At 38.9% G+C, this 13,356-nt stretch overlaps 1 protein-coding gene across 1 annotated transcript in view; it reads right to left on the bottom strand.

The window, feature by feature from the left end:
- Positions 1-13,356, bottom strand: part of MYLK4 (myosin light chain kinase family member 4) — an 84,702-nt gene that overhangs the window by 31,506 nt on the left and 39,840 nt on the right. The gene's annotated exons all lie outside the window — the stretch shown is intronic.

The following is a 13,356-nucleotide window of genomic DNA, read 5'->3' on the forward strand; positions in this document are numbered from 1 at the left end:
TTGTTATGCCAGGCAGGAAGTCAATTGAGTTGTTAAAAAACAAATACATTAAAGAAAGTAAAAGAAGAAGGAGAAAGTGAAATGCAGATATTTGAAAAAATCAGAATCCCTTTCTTTACTCTGTATTTCAGCTACCACAGAGCAAGCTCTTTATACACAAGCAGTTATCTTCATAGTCAGTATCTTATTTTTTTCTGTATTTATCAAGACTGTACTAATTTGAAACAAATGAAGAGGCTCTTATGTTTTACTATGATCTGGTGATACAAGTTCCAAAATAGAAAGTTTGATAGAGACTCAGTTCTTTGCTTTCTTTGCCTGCCAATAAATGTCTCAAAACCACTAATTAGTATTCATAACTCAAACAGTTTGTTTAATTTTTGCATTGGCAAAAAGCCTTCATTTCTTTCAGAAAGACAACATTGGACAAAGAAGAAACATGATGACTGGGAATGGGATTCCCCTAGGCATAGGTCTGAATTGTTGAACATTGTTCATGTTGGTTAGAAAAATAAAAACAGAACTAAAAAGAAAGAATAAAACCAGAACTTCTCAACCCAAGTCAACTATATTCCACATGAACAAGAAGGAAATCAATATGGACCACCTTGATGGAGAAAGGCTGCCTCCGAAATACAAAGAAAAGGCTACCTTGTACAAATGACTGTCATAGATTGACCATACATAGGTCAATCTGCACTTGTGCTGAACCTATTATAGATATCAACACATAAAGTCAGCCAGCTGGTTGGAAAACTGCAGACTATGACTCTGTTCAAAGGATCAAGAGCTTCTTTTGTGATCCCCGTTAATTATTTCTTTTGCCAACCTCAGTTTCTCCATCCTTTAAATGGGGAGTGTGAAGAATAATTAAGTAAACCATGCAGTGAGTTCTGAATATCTAACACACTAAACAGCCTTTCAAAATTACATCTGTTCACTAAATGAAGAATATGAAAGGTCTTCTGTTTAAGTGCCAAAGAAATCTTTTAGAGTCAATCACAGCTGAAGTCTTAAAGTTTCCAAAGGCATTCTCCCACAGTCATTTATGAATCAACATATAGTCAGTGTTGATAAGCTAATTCAGGAGCTTGTTCTCAGGTTACCACAGGTTAATAAAGGAAAAAAAAAGCTCCTAGGTACATTCGTCACCTTCTGAGAGCAGCATGTTACTATGAGTGAAAGGTGAACCGTGTCCATGCATGACCCTAAAACATAGTTTGAAATCTCTTCTTTGCATAACAGACATTAACAAGAGGTGACTACCACATGTTACTGTGCATAGCATATTCACTGAGTGGATTGAGAAGGTTAAATGATTTTAAAATAGGAAACAGCAGAGGAAAAAAAAAAAAAGACAAGGAGTTTAGGGATCCCTATTTCATGGGAAGAATAACATACAGGACAGCAATTTAAAATAACAGAACACCAAAGCAAAGAACATCACATTGGTTCCAACAGAGAGCAGTTGTGTTTGAACCCCTTTGCCTTCTTCCGTTCATCTCTGTTAGGAACATAAACTAAACCCTCCTGACAGTTTCACATCTGCAGAAGCCCCCTATTAGACACAAACTTCCAGGAGAGGTGTTTCCATGTCTGTAAAATAACCACATTCAAAGAGCCATTTATCTTAGATGAAACATCCCTACAGGAGTTCACAGTGAGCTTCCCCCCTGTCCCCTACATCCTCTGTACAAAAAAAAAAAAAAAAAAAGGGTAAAGGTTTATTAGACCTTGCCATTCATCCAGCTAGGACTCCTGCTCTGGGAGATTTCATAGGCAAAGCCTGTCAGCTACAAGGATCCTCTCCAAAAGCAACACTGTTTTGTAAAAGCAAGGAAATGATAAAAAAAAAAAAAGGGGGGGGGGAAACATACAGATAGTAACGGTAAAATTATGTGTTATATTAGTGTGCACAGACACATATGTTAAACATTTCAATCTCTCCTAAGAATTGCCCAGGGAAACATTATGTGAAATACCTCAAACCAATACCATAAACACTAATAAAAATTTTAAGCTCTGTGAGGTAAGATCCTATTATCAAGTATCAGTTGTGAAGTCTTATTGATTGAATATTATGCCATAACACACAAAAATACCAGACACTTTTAAAATGTAGAAAGCAAACTATAAAAATGCTTCATTAAAGCCTTATCAGTACGTGTTAGTAGTTCTGTCTGAAGCTGAAGTGAACTGGAAGAGAGAACTGCTGTGTAGTGGCTAGAAAAGAGGAATAAATGAAAGCAAGCTAACATCAGCTTGCTTTCTGAGCTCAGAAAGCTCTTGCTGGTAACTTCTTCACAGCTGGGAATCTGTGATCCCTGCCTCTTGCTCTGTAAACTGGAAATAATCTTTGGATACCTTTCAAGAGTCTAGTGAGAATGAATTACTTAAGAGAAAGTTTCCTGTAAAAAATAGTATTGTTTGAAGTATTTTAAGATTTCTTTCTTTATGGGGTGGATTATTACTGCAGCTACTTTATGAAATTTAATAATATTAGATATAAATAATTTGAGATACTTTTAATAGCCAAATACCTGAATGCACTTTTCCTAGTCACTGAAAGAATCTCTTAGCAACTGTACCTATCATTAACGCACAAAATAAGCCCATATAGAATCATAGAATCATAGATCGGTTAGGGTTAGAGGGGACCTTCAAAGGTCATCTAGTCCAACCCCCACATAACAACATTCTTATTTTCATCTCACAAATTTTAGTGATGACTGGTCATCGGACTTGCCCAGCACGAAAACTGCTAGAAACTCTGTTGGAGATGAAGGGTAGGAGCTGCAGCAATGGTTATCCTTCATCAACTGAAAACAAAGAAACACAACTGACCCAAATACTGTAGAAAGAAAACAATTTCACCAGTTTTGAAGCTGATACAATTCCCCATACGCCTAACATTGCCCAATATTATATTTCAGAATATTAACACTAGGCCACTACACCATGGCGGTGCCAGTATCAGCCCAAAGGCTGACACTGAACCCTGGGATTTTTTGCACAGAGGCGTAACAAACACCTGCACTATATAATACAGTGCTAAAAAACTGTGAAAACTGAGAGTATTGAATAATCTACCAAAAGAGTTTCAATTCTTCCATACAATTGCTGCTCCGTTGATGTTGAATTCTTTAAGTGGCTTTTATATAAAAAAAAAATTAACTCATATTTCTTTTTTATTTCAAGTTCAGTTGAAAAAGGCCTTAAAGCAGCATGTGTAATTTTCAAAGTATAGAGGCATCTAAAATTTGGAAGAAATAGCAATGAAGTAGCAATGGCTAAGTTGCTGCTACTGTGACTTTCACATTTTTAACACGTCTGCAGACAAAATGCAATGAGTGTGTAAGAGATATGATACAATTCCATACTTTGTATAGAAACAGATAACGGGGTTAAAGGTGAAGACTGGACAGACTAGCGAAGTCAAGTCTTCCTTTTGCTTTTCTCTCTTGAACTCAAACTGCCGTCAGTGTTATTTTCTCTGCACACACAAATATGGAAAGCTGGCTAGCATTAGGAAATTACCACAGATGAGTCTGCTTGCTACCCTAGCTCTGTTAGCTGTCTGCCTCTGAACAACGAGCCTCTGGTTCAGAGATGCCCGGACCAAGCTTTCAGCATGTTCTGACCCAAAGCCTGCAAAGGACAGGTGGACCTCAAGTTCCACAGTATTTGGATGTCATAGGTATTAGAGAAAAACATCTTTAAAAAAAATTATTATAGCCCAAAACATCCAGTCTCTTATCAGTAAAAAGAGGTAATACTTGCTTTTTTTAATTTAACATGGCAAGTTATCAGTGCAAAGCAAGCCTGCTTTCTGTTGAAGTAAGTTGTTCACTTAGTTTTCACCAACTCTTCGTCCTCTGCTCATACTGCTGAGATGATAACTACCTTGCCTCAGTTTATCTTCTTCTACTGGACCCATGTTACAAGGAGCTTTCCTCTCCCTCCCCGCTTTTTTAGCCAGAGTTTTTTCAATTTAGTTCAGTTCAGTTCTTCGTATTTCCTAACCATTAAAGGCCCAGGCAGAGCACCTCATAAATTTATAGCTGCTGGCATCAAACATTATAAACAAGGGCACAAGTGGAAATGCTTGAGTCGTAGAGTCTTATTCCAACTTTCTTGAGCTGTAAGCCGTGTCCTGGAATATGCTGCATTTTGTGGAAGACTGCTGTCACTGAACCTTATCGGGAGAACACAGCACCATGTTCATCAATCTCAAGCTGTTCTAGACAAGGCATCTCCAAAACTCCTGAGTCCAGTTTGATATTTTACCGCTGTGGAGGTTTGGAGTGTTTTTGCCCCAGAAATAACATAAGGCTGCCTGCCATGCTTGAGTTTGCAGCACGTGTATGACGCATGCTCCACATTCCAGCCATTGCTCACTTGTATGTGCAAGCAGCGTAAGTTCTCCTGACATTTCTGTACCTATGTCCTGGTAAGGATCAGGTTTGCACAGGCTATATAATAAGGGCAGGGGGGAAAGTGTGAACAATTAGCTCTGACTTACAAGCGGTAATTTAGACTGGGCCATTGTAACCTCCACCTTCAGAGGAAAAAAAAAAAAAAAAAAAAAAAAGGTATTGTAAAACAACCTCCCTTGATCACTTAGAGGTGCATTGTACAAAATTTTATGCAATCTAGGTAAGAGCAGATAGGGCATGATGTATTTCAAGTCACAGCCATACTGAATCTTACTGCACATGTATTACTAAAACAGTGGGAAGCTCTGGAGGAAAGTCAGCTATCTTTATACAGCTAAAAGACAATATGGAGAAAATACAGTTCTTAAACTTGTATGAAAGTTTGTCTCATACACTGAGCTTATTCTTAAAAACTTACAGCGCTGGAGTTTCCACAACTTCTCTAAGTAACCTAAGTGCAGTGCTGACAATTTTCTCTGTTAAAGGGTTTTCCTAAAGCATAATCTAAATTTCCCTCAGTGCAATTGAAGTTGATTTCTTCTTGTCCTATCCATGGATGACAAGAACAGTTTATCTGCAGACACCTTTTATGTATTTGAAGTTTATTATTGCATCTCCCTCTCAGTATTCTCTTGAGTATATAGTTATATTGCACACAAAAATTACAATTTTCTAGAAGTAATTACTACTAAGAAAAAAGGGGAATATTTCTCTTGAATATTTTTATGAAGAAGTTGAGCTCCTATATGAAAAGAAATTGAAGATATTCTGTGTGTGTGTGTCTCTGGACATATAATAAATTCCTTTGTGAAAATAATACAAGTCAACATGTTATGCTGTATCTCTCAGAAAACAATGTAAGATTTGGCTTTCCTTTGACCATACTGATTTCCTTTTCTATTAAAAAAATACTAAAATTCCTAAATAAAATCTCAAGACAGTTGAAAGCAAAACATAAATTCATAAACATACAGCAGGAGTCAACTTTTCAGAAGCTCAGATAATAAATTATTATCTACTGGTTTACACTGTAATGACTTAAATTAAGGATTTTAAGATTATCCTTATCTACCATTCTCTTATTTTTCTGCTGAGTTTTAATTTATTTTTATTCTTTTCAGTGTCTATTTCATACCTTATATATCCCTGCCCTATATAACTGGAACTTCCATGTTCCTCTTCTTTCCTTAAAAATTAATTCTCTCCAGCAATATTGACCACCTTCTTGTCTTCAGCATTTATCCTACAGTTGATCTGTATTCATCCACTTAATGAAAACTCAGTCAGAAACTAAGAAAGGGCAAGAAATATATGTTAGACTACTTTTATGACATTCTAGTTCAAATTAATTGTTCTAACACTGTATCTTTTACAAATAAGCCAAAAAAAAAAACCTCCCAACTTTTTCTGAAATTCTGATTAAGAGACATAAAATCATAGAATCTTTAAAGTTGCAAGAGACCTCCAAGATCATCAAGTCCAACCGTCAACCTAACATCACTATGCCTACTAAACCATGTCCTGAAGCGCCATGCAGATTTTGTTCTCAGATTGGCCACAGAGATGCACATTTTGTGGCTGGACTGGCCATAGGAGCTAGTAGAGAAGTCCCAATAATATCTTTTATATCTGAATCATCAATTGTGCTTTACAGATAAATCATGTCTTTGTATTTTTCCCCATTGCGATAGCTGTCATAAACTGTACACATCCCTAGCAAAGAAGGCTGCCTCCTTTAATCATTTGCAAATAAAGTGTTTTGAAGAAGACCTTTATATCATTTATAGAATATTTCTGTAGAAATCTCAGCAAGATTCAAATCTCAATAAGCCTCAAAAGAGAAACAACTTTATACTCCAGGGAACAGGAGACCCACTGTCTAAAATATTCAAGGATTGCTATATGCAATAGCAATTGTTAGTCACAAAGCAGAGAAAGTACCATACACAGTAGCGCACAAGTGAGAGTTAAAGCATGTCTGCTCTTTCTCCAGTACGCAACAGCAGCTCCCTGAGAAACAATAGAAGCTTACAGCTGCTCAGCTCTGAAACAGATTAGAAAGCAAACATGAAAGCTATGAACCAGATTGAGAAAGTCATTCTGTTTACTGAAAGTTCACAGATGTCTGTGATGGTAGAACAGAAAAACCATTCTCTTCCCTCTCCCTTCCTCCCTCTCACTCCTCCCAACCCAAAAAAAAAAAAAAAAAAGAGACATCAACATGGATCAGAGAATTTATCCAAAACGATACATTTCTACAACCAGCAGTCACGTTGGACTCTTTCACAGTGGGGGCTGCAATAACTATATGCCCAAGATTAAGTGTCATAAGTGATATACCTTTATGGCCCCCCTGAGGTCTGCCCAAAACATTAGTCTGGAACCTTGCTTAAGGTCAGAAAAGGAAACAGCTTTACGCAGGGCAAGAGCATACAGCAAGAAAAGTCTGGCACTGAACTTCATGAGGTAGGACTACGGAATTTACTGCTCCACAGGGCTCTCTGTAAACAACTCCTCTACGACCTGTTAATTAATTATGAATTCTAGCTTCCTTTACTATAATGACCCTGGTAACTAAGTATCCTGGAGATACCCTAGTGATAAATCATGAGAGCAAGTCACCGAAACAAACTACAGAGAGATCCTGGTTCAGTTCAGTGATCAATCTGCAGATGATCTGGCCTTTTAGATGTACCACCACCTTCAAATTTTGAGCCTCTCTGTAAGCATTCTGCACTTCTTGGGAAACAAAAAAAAAAAAAAAAAGAGAAGTTTATTGAGCTGTATCTCTCTGCAGAAAACACCTAGATCTTTGAAGATTAAAATGATGATGGGAGACACTAACCATGTTCTGGGGGTGATACTCATACTCTGGAGTTCTGCAGATCTCTTGTATGTGGAACGGCATTTGCACAGGAGAAGTAATCCACTGCAAGTTGCACAGTGCAGCATCTATCCAGGTCAGGTACAACTCACTCACACATGGTTCCCAATGTTAATGGGTTTCTTTGGGTGAATAAGAACTGCACACACCAACAAAAGCCACCATAATCAGTACCTGTCTACTTAACAGCTGAAGCAGAAGTTCAAAGCACTTCACCATCAAAGTGCATGATGTTCTTTCACTGAGGGTTGGTCTCCGCTGTTATCATCTCCTGCGGTCAACATATACACATCAAGAGCCTCACCCCTGCTTAGCTGTCCCCATTTTACTATACTAAAAACAAAATAAACCTCAAAACCCAGAGTTTCTTAAGGCTGAAAAATACTGTGTGATAAATTACCCATTAATAGCCTAAAACTCTATTTCCAGGAAGCCTGTTTAAAGGAAAATTCCTGACTTTCTGAGGCTAAAGCAGAGGTGTCATAACTCTGAAACAGAGCAATGAAAGAAGTACTGTCTCCAGGTGCAGCAGGAGCTGTACCTCATTTCATCTGCTGGGGAGACTGGTTAAAATCTTTGGTTGCAATCCAAAACTTTCTGGCAGCTAGCATCCTGTATTAAAATTTATAAACCACGAAAGGTCTTTTCTTACAAAAAAGTTAATTCAGGGTGGATAGGCTGAAAAGACTTGAAAGGGACAGTCATCAGAAGTGGTTATATGGAAAATTGGATGTAAGTAACACCTTTCACTCCATCAGAACATACTAAAAATATGGCAAATGTAACTTCAGTGAGAAAGGGAAACTGTAACGATTAAAAGATCTTTAAAAGAGCTGTGGAGAAGAGCCCCAAAATTGCCTGGCCTGTTGGGAGGTAGAAGTTTTACAAAGGCTGTATTATCTTCTCCAAAAGAAACATGTTGATAGCTCAGCTTCCTTCCAGCTGCAAAACTTACATACTGTCCAGTCCACGATATCAGAGCGCCGGTCAGAAACAGCAGGCATCTTCTGGGGTGGCTGCCCACCCAACAGACAACATCAATAAAAGAGCAGTTGAGACCCATATCTGCCTTGGGCTGTCACTCTGTGATCAGCTGGCTTTATGAAACTAACTTTGGAAAAGCGAAGGTAACTAGCTTCGGATTCATTATGAGTTAACCTATTTTCTCTGCTCTAAGAACTCTGCAAACATAGCAACACTCAGGCTAGTGAAGGTCCCAGTGTGGCAATGAGGGGAATGCAGTGCTATTCTGCTGAATTACTACTGACTCATTTTCACCTGTAGTGGTTTGTTCCTTGCTGCTTTCTACTGTGAGACTGTCTATGGGAGTGCAGAACTGGGAAGGAAGGTTTGAGGATTTTTGCTTGTTTGTTTTGGGTTTTTTTAAATAGCAGTAAACACTCTCCACAACTACTATTAGCCTATTTCTGCATCATATACTCACTAAGAAATTATTTTATGCTGCTCCACTGCTAAGGCACTGCAGTAAAACCAGGAATCCACTCATTTTTTTAGGTGAGGCAGGGCACTGGTTGTTTATCCAGGCAGGCTCTGCTGAAGCAAACATTTTTCACCAGTATGACTGCAGCCAGAGTTGGAATTAAAGAGACTTCAACTAAGTAAATCAGCATGAAATGCTGTGTGCAGAAAATACTTTGACCCATCTCTTCTTATTGATTATGTAGTTTCAAAAAAGTTAAATAAATGGTACATTCATATTCAGCATGAATGTCAGAATCCAGGACTGAATAGAAGAAGAAGGGAAAGCACCAAGAAACGCATATACTGGAGACCAGTGTTTTTAGGCAAGGAGTAACTTGAGCTGATTTTATTTGTAGGGTTTGCTAATTCTGGTGAATATCTGTTGATATTTTAATAGATTGTAACTTGTGCCTGGCAAGTTTCCATAGCATACCTTTATGCTTTAGGGATGAAGAATTCAAAGGAACAGTGTTACATAAAATTTAACTTTGAGCTATATTAAAAAGCCCTAAAATCCAGGAAGCTAAGTATTACAGTTTTTCTCCCCTTTGATCTCAATTTCAGATTGAGCAGTCAATTTCAATGACAGAATGAATGAATATGAGGTAAATAAAGGTCACAGAAATCTTCCTCCCTTTCTTCATGTCCTGCCCAAGATGCTAATACCATTTTGTGTTGGTGGATATTCTCAGTGACAAAAAAGCCTTTTAGCTACATGTCATCTTTTATAGCTATTTTCTTCCCCCTAGAGCATTAATTCCATGATGAAACATTGCAAGTTCTCAGCCTTATAGCTAAACTTTGAAAGCCATCACAATCACCACCTATCTTTGTCTCCTTTAACTCCCACATATCGCAACTAAAGGATCATTCCAGATGCCCAGCCACCTGGCTATAAAGACTAGCCACATCCAGTGCCCAACCAGAGAGGTTCATTAAATGAACAGTATTAACAGCCATTAGAAAAATCCTGTGTAGCACTTCAATTTTCAATTATCTGATGAGATCTGAAAGGTGATATGGTAGCTGGCAGGACACTAATATATCAGACAAGCTGAGATTCACCAAATATCTTCTATAATAAAGCCTTTTTGTTTTAATTGGACAAGTTTTAATAGTCCAACTTGAAACTTCCAAAAATGAACGTCAATCTTGGCCTTAATGTTGTGAGAAATTTCAAATTAAATTATTTGCAAGAAAAAAAGAAACTTAAAAAAGATATTTTGTCTGTGGTAAATATATTGTTATCATCACTTGCACAAAAGCTGGGGAGAGCACTCTTGTTGAAAATTACCCGCCTTTGCTAACAGAATAAAAAAATGCTCGACTCCACCAAGTTCTAAAGCTCTTATACCAGAGATTTCACTGCGTCTTTTCGTAGCTACATGCAAGCTGCATGAAGCTTGCTTTCCTGGAGGCCATCGAGTCAAGGGAGGACTTTCCTTGCAGATGCAGGGGGCCTGGGCAGGATTTACCTTGCAGGTGCTTCTCCCACCTTCAAGAGACTGCAGTGGCACTAGCAGATGCACCCCTGCACACTGACAGCTTTTCTCTCGTGCTTTCACTTCTCTCTGTGGCACCCTTCAGGTAGTCTAAAATCAGTAAAGAACCTGTTTAAACTGAGCAGAGTGAGTGACACAAAGAAGGATGCACTCAATGGGAAGAAACAAAAGTACTGAGAATCAAGTCATTGTGAACAAGCTCCTACTTACCATTCAAGAGCGTCCCAAGAAAAGTAGCATGTGACCAGGCGTTAGGACAGTCCATAAGAACTAGAGGAGAAACCCTGAGGCTGCACATGTGCCATTTTTCAGCTTCTCAGTGCTTTTCTTGGAAAGGAGTGTTCCTTAAGGTAGGCCAGGAGTAAAATAACAGCTGCATCATTCAGTAAGGACTAGCTAAGTTTTTATTTAGAAATGCTGCAGGGAAACTGCTTTCAGAGGTCAGTTTGGGCATCTGATGAGCACAATGACCCATAAGACACACAGTTGGATTGCAGTCCCTGTAACTGAAACACTATTTCCCTACCTTAACCTGCAGGCTAAGTAAAATCATGTAAGATTTAAAGTGCTTGGCCTTCGGGCCAACTGGCTGAGCAAAAAGAGCGCTTCCTTTGGCCAGCTGTAGCTTTTTCCAGACAGAAGTTTCTTTTCATAGAAATTTTATCAACATGTAATGCTGGATAAGTCTGCAGTTTGAACAAACAATAAAGTACACCAGTGTTACAGAAGTTGGCTAAATAAAACAGTCTGGCATTACTGATTCATTAATATTCCACTGCTGAAACAGTGTTTCAGCCTGTAAATGCTGAGGAATTAGTTGTTGGGTTTTCTTTTCTTTTTAGGAAAAAAAAAAATTATTACTGCTATACTGTCTGCCTAGAAGCCTCACCTCCCTACCACATTGTATCACTTACACAATTGCAGTCCTATCTCTTAAACCTCTGATTTTATGTAACTATGTCCTGGTTCTGGCCAGGATAGAGTTAATATTTACCTGAGCTGGGTGGAGAACTGAAGCTGGTAGCCCCTATGGCTGGGATAGTTAACTAATTAGCTAACAGCTGGGGTTAATTTACCCAAATTAGCCAAAGGGCTATTCCATCCCATCTGACATCATGCTCAGTATATAAGTGGGGAGGGTGCTAAAGGGAGGCCCTGCTAGTTGGAAGAGACTGGATGTGGAGATCTGTTGTGAGCTATTATACTGTATTTGTGTTCCATCACTCTATTGTTTTCTTCTGTCATTACTGTTAAATTTACTTTTTGTTCAATCTCAACCCGCGTGTTTGGTTTTTTTTTTTTCCTGGTTTTCTTTTGTTTGTCAAATCTCCTCCTATTCTCTCGGAGAGTGGGGGGAGTGAGAGAGAGACTGCGTAGTCTGGTCCCCGTTGGGGCTGAACTACGACAAACTACCAGAGTTTTCTTTTTTTTTTCTCTTGCAGAAAGTGTGAGGCAGTCTTTCATTAGACTTTGAAGAACTCCAGTAGTCAGCATTATTAGAGTCCAGAATGAAAGCTTTGTGTTAACAGAATGGCTTAAGAATAGGTTAAACTAACTCACAAGTGTCTAAAACCTGTTAATTTTTTTTCCCAGCAAGTACAGAAGTACCAAACCAATACTCAACCTGTCTACTCGAGCTCAGCGGTTGTATCACTTCTTTGCCAAAATGCACACATTGTGCTCTTCTGTTGTCACCTGCTCCAAATTAAAACTCAGTTACAGTGCACACCTGCAGGCTACTGAAGTGAAGGCTTTAAGCCTTTGCTAAGTCCATGCTGTGGGATTCAGCACTAATTTTACGAGGAGGATTTTAAGCTAAAGACACCAGAACTGAAGTGTGATCCATTTAGGAAGGAACTTCCACACAGGAGGCCAGAACAGGTGCAAGGCAACTTTTGCTGAAAGTAGTCATGTTTCAGAGTGCTTCACCATCTGATAGCATTATGTGCAGCCGGAAGCACTTCTGACCACTCTTTGAAAAGTCTTCAGGGAAAAGTTTTGCCTGCTGTTCATACTCACTTGTGAACTTCTGAAGTGCCTGCTTGAACGTTCAGATGAGAACAACTGTGCTGCTACGTTATAGGAGTGGGAACCCTTCAGAAGCTGAAGAGAAGAGTGGTGATCCTCTGAACAACTCACGCAGGACACCAGCTGCATGCACTGGTAACCAGGCCTAGTTTCTTAGTGAAACAGGTGGTAAGAGCAAGCACTGCCTGCAGGAGAGCCTCAGTGCTCTCCTAGAAACTTGTCCAGAAAAAAGGAAGACAGGTGAAGAATTTGTAACCCTTACCTTTCCCACTTCCCCCGTGTAGTTGGCCCAATTGCTAACAGATTTCTTATCCTGAGAACACAAAAGGGGCTGACAGTGCTTAGCCAGTACAGTCTGCTTGCATCTGTACCTCCCCTGTGCTTCTGCATAAGGGGCACTATAGGCTATCTCTAATTCTGCATTGTTAAAACGCAAAGAAATAGGAAACAGAAATGTTGCTGCATTGTACAGCTGACCACAGTGCACATCCTGTGTTATGCAGTAGTATGACATTTAATAAAACCTCATAAATAGGAAATTCTGACTTGAAAAAACAGCAGGATTAAGAAACATTATAGCTATGCAATGTAAGAAAATTAACATTTTCCAGGAGCCACATCTTCTGCATTTCTTGATGTGTTTTCAGGCTAAATTGTTACCTATTTTTGGTATGTAAAAAAGTAAACATAACATTGCTTAGAATAAGTTCGTTGTATTTACGTTAATGAAAGATCAGATCTGGATTCCTGAGTGTCTAGTGACTCTGCTTCTGGGACAAGGAAACACGAGAAGAGCAGTCTTGTTATGAAACAGACTCTCCTCTTACCTCAAAAGCCCTCTCCTCTCTTCCCCTGACCTATCCTCATCTGCTCACTTCTTCTATTTACAGAACTCCATTAACGTTACTTGCTCTAATTTGATCACAAGTTTTTGGGCTCCATACAGAAACCGCCTGGCCGATTTCCATGGCCTCTGCCCTGTGGAAGGACAGAGTGGAGGATTAAAATGGTCCCTTCTCACTTC

Source organism: Chlamydotis macqueenii, chromosome 2, assembly GCF_036417535.1.
Source record: "Chlamydotis macqueenii isolate bChlMac1 chromosome 2, bChlMac1.mat, whole genome shotgun sequence".
Classification (NCBI taxonomy): Eukaryota; Metazoa; Chordata; class Aves; order Otidiformes; family Otididae; genus Chlamydotis; species Chlamydotis macqueenii.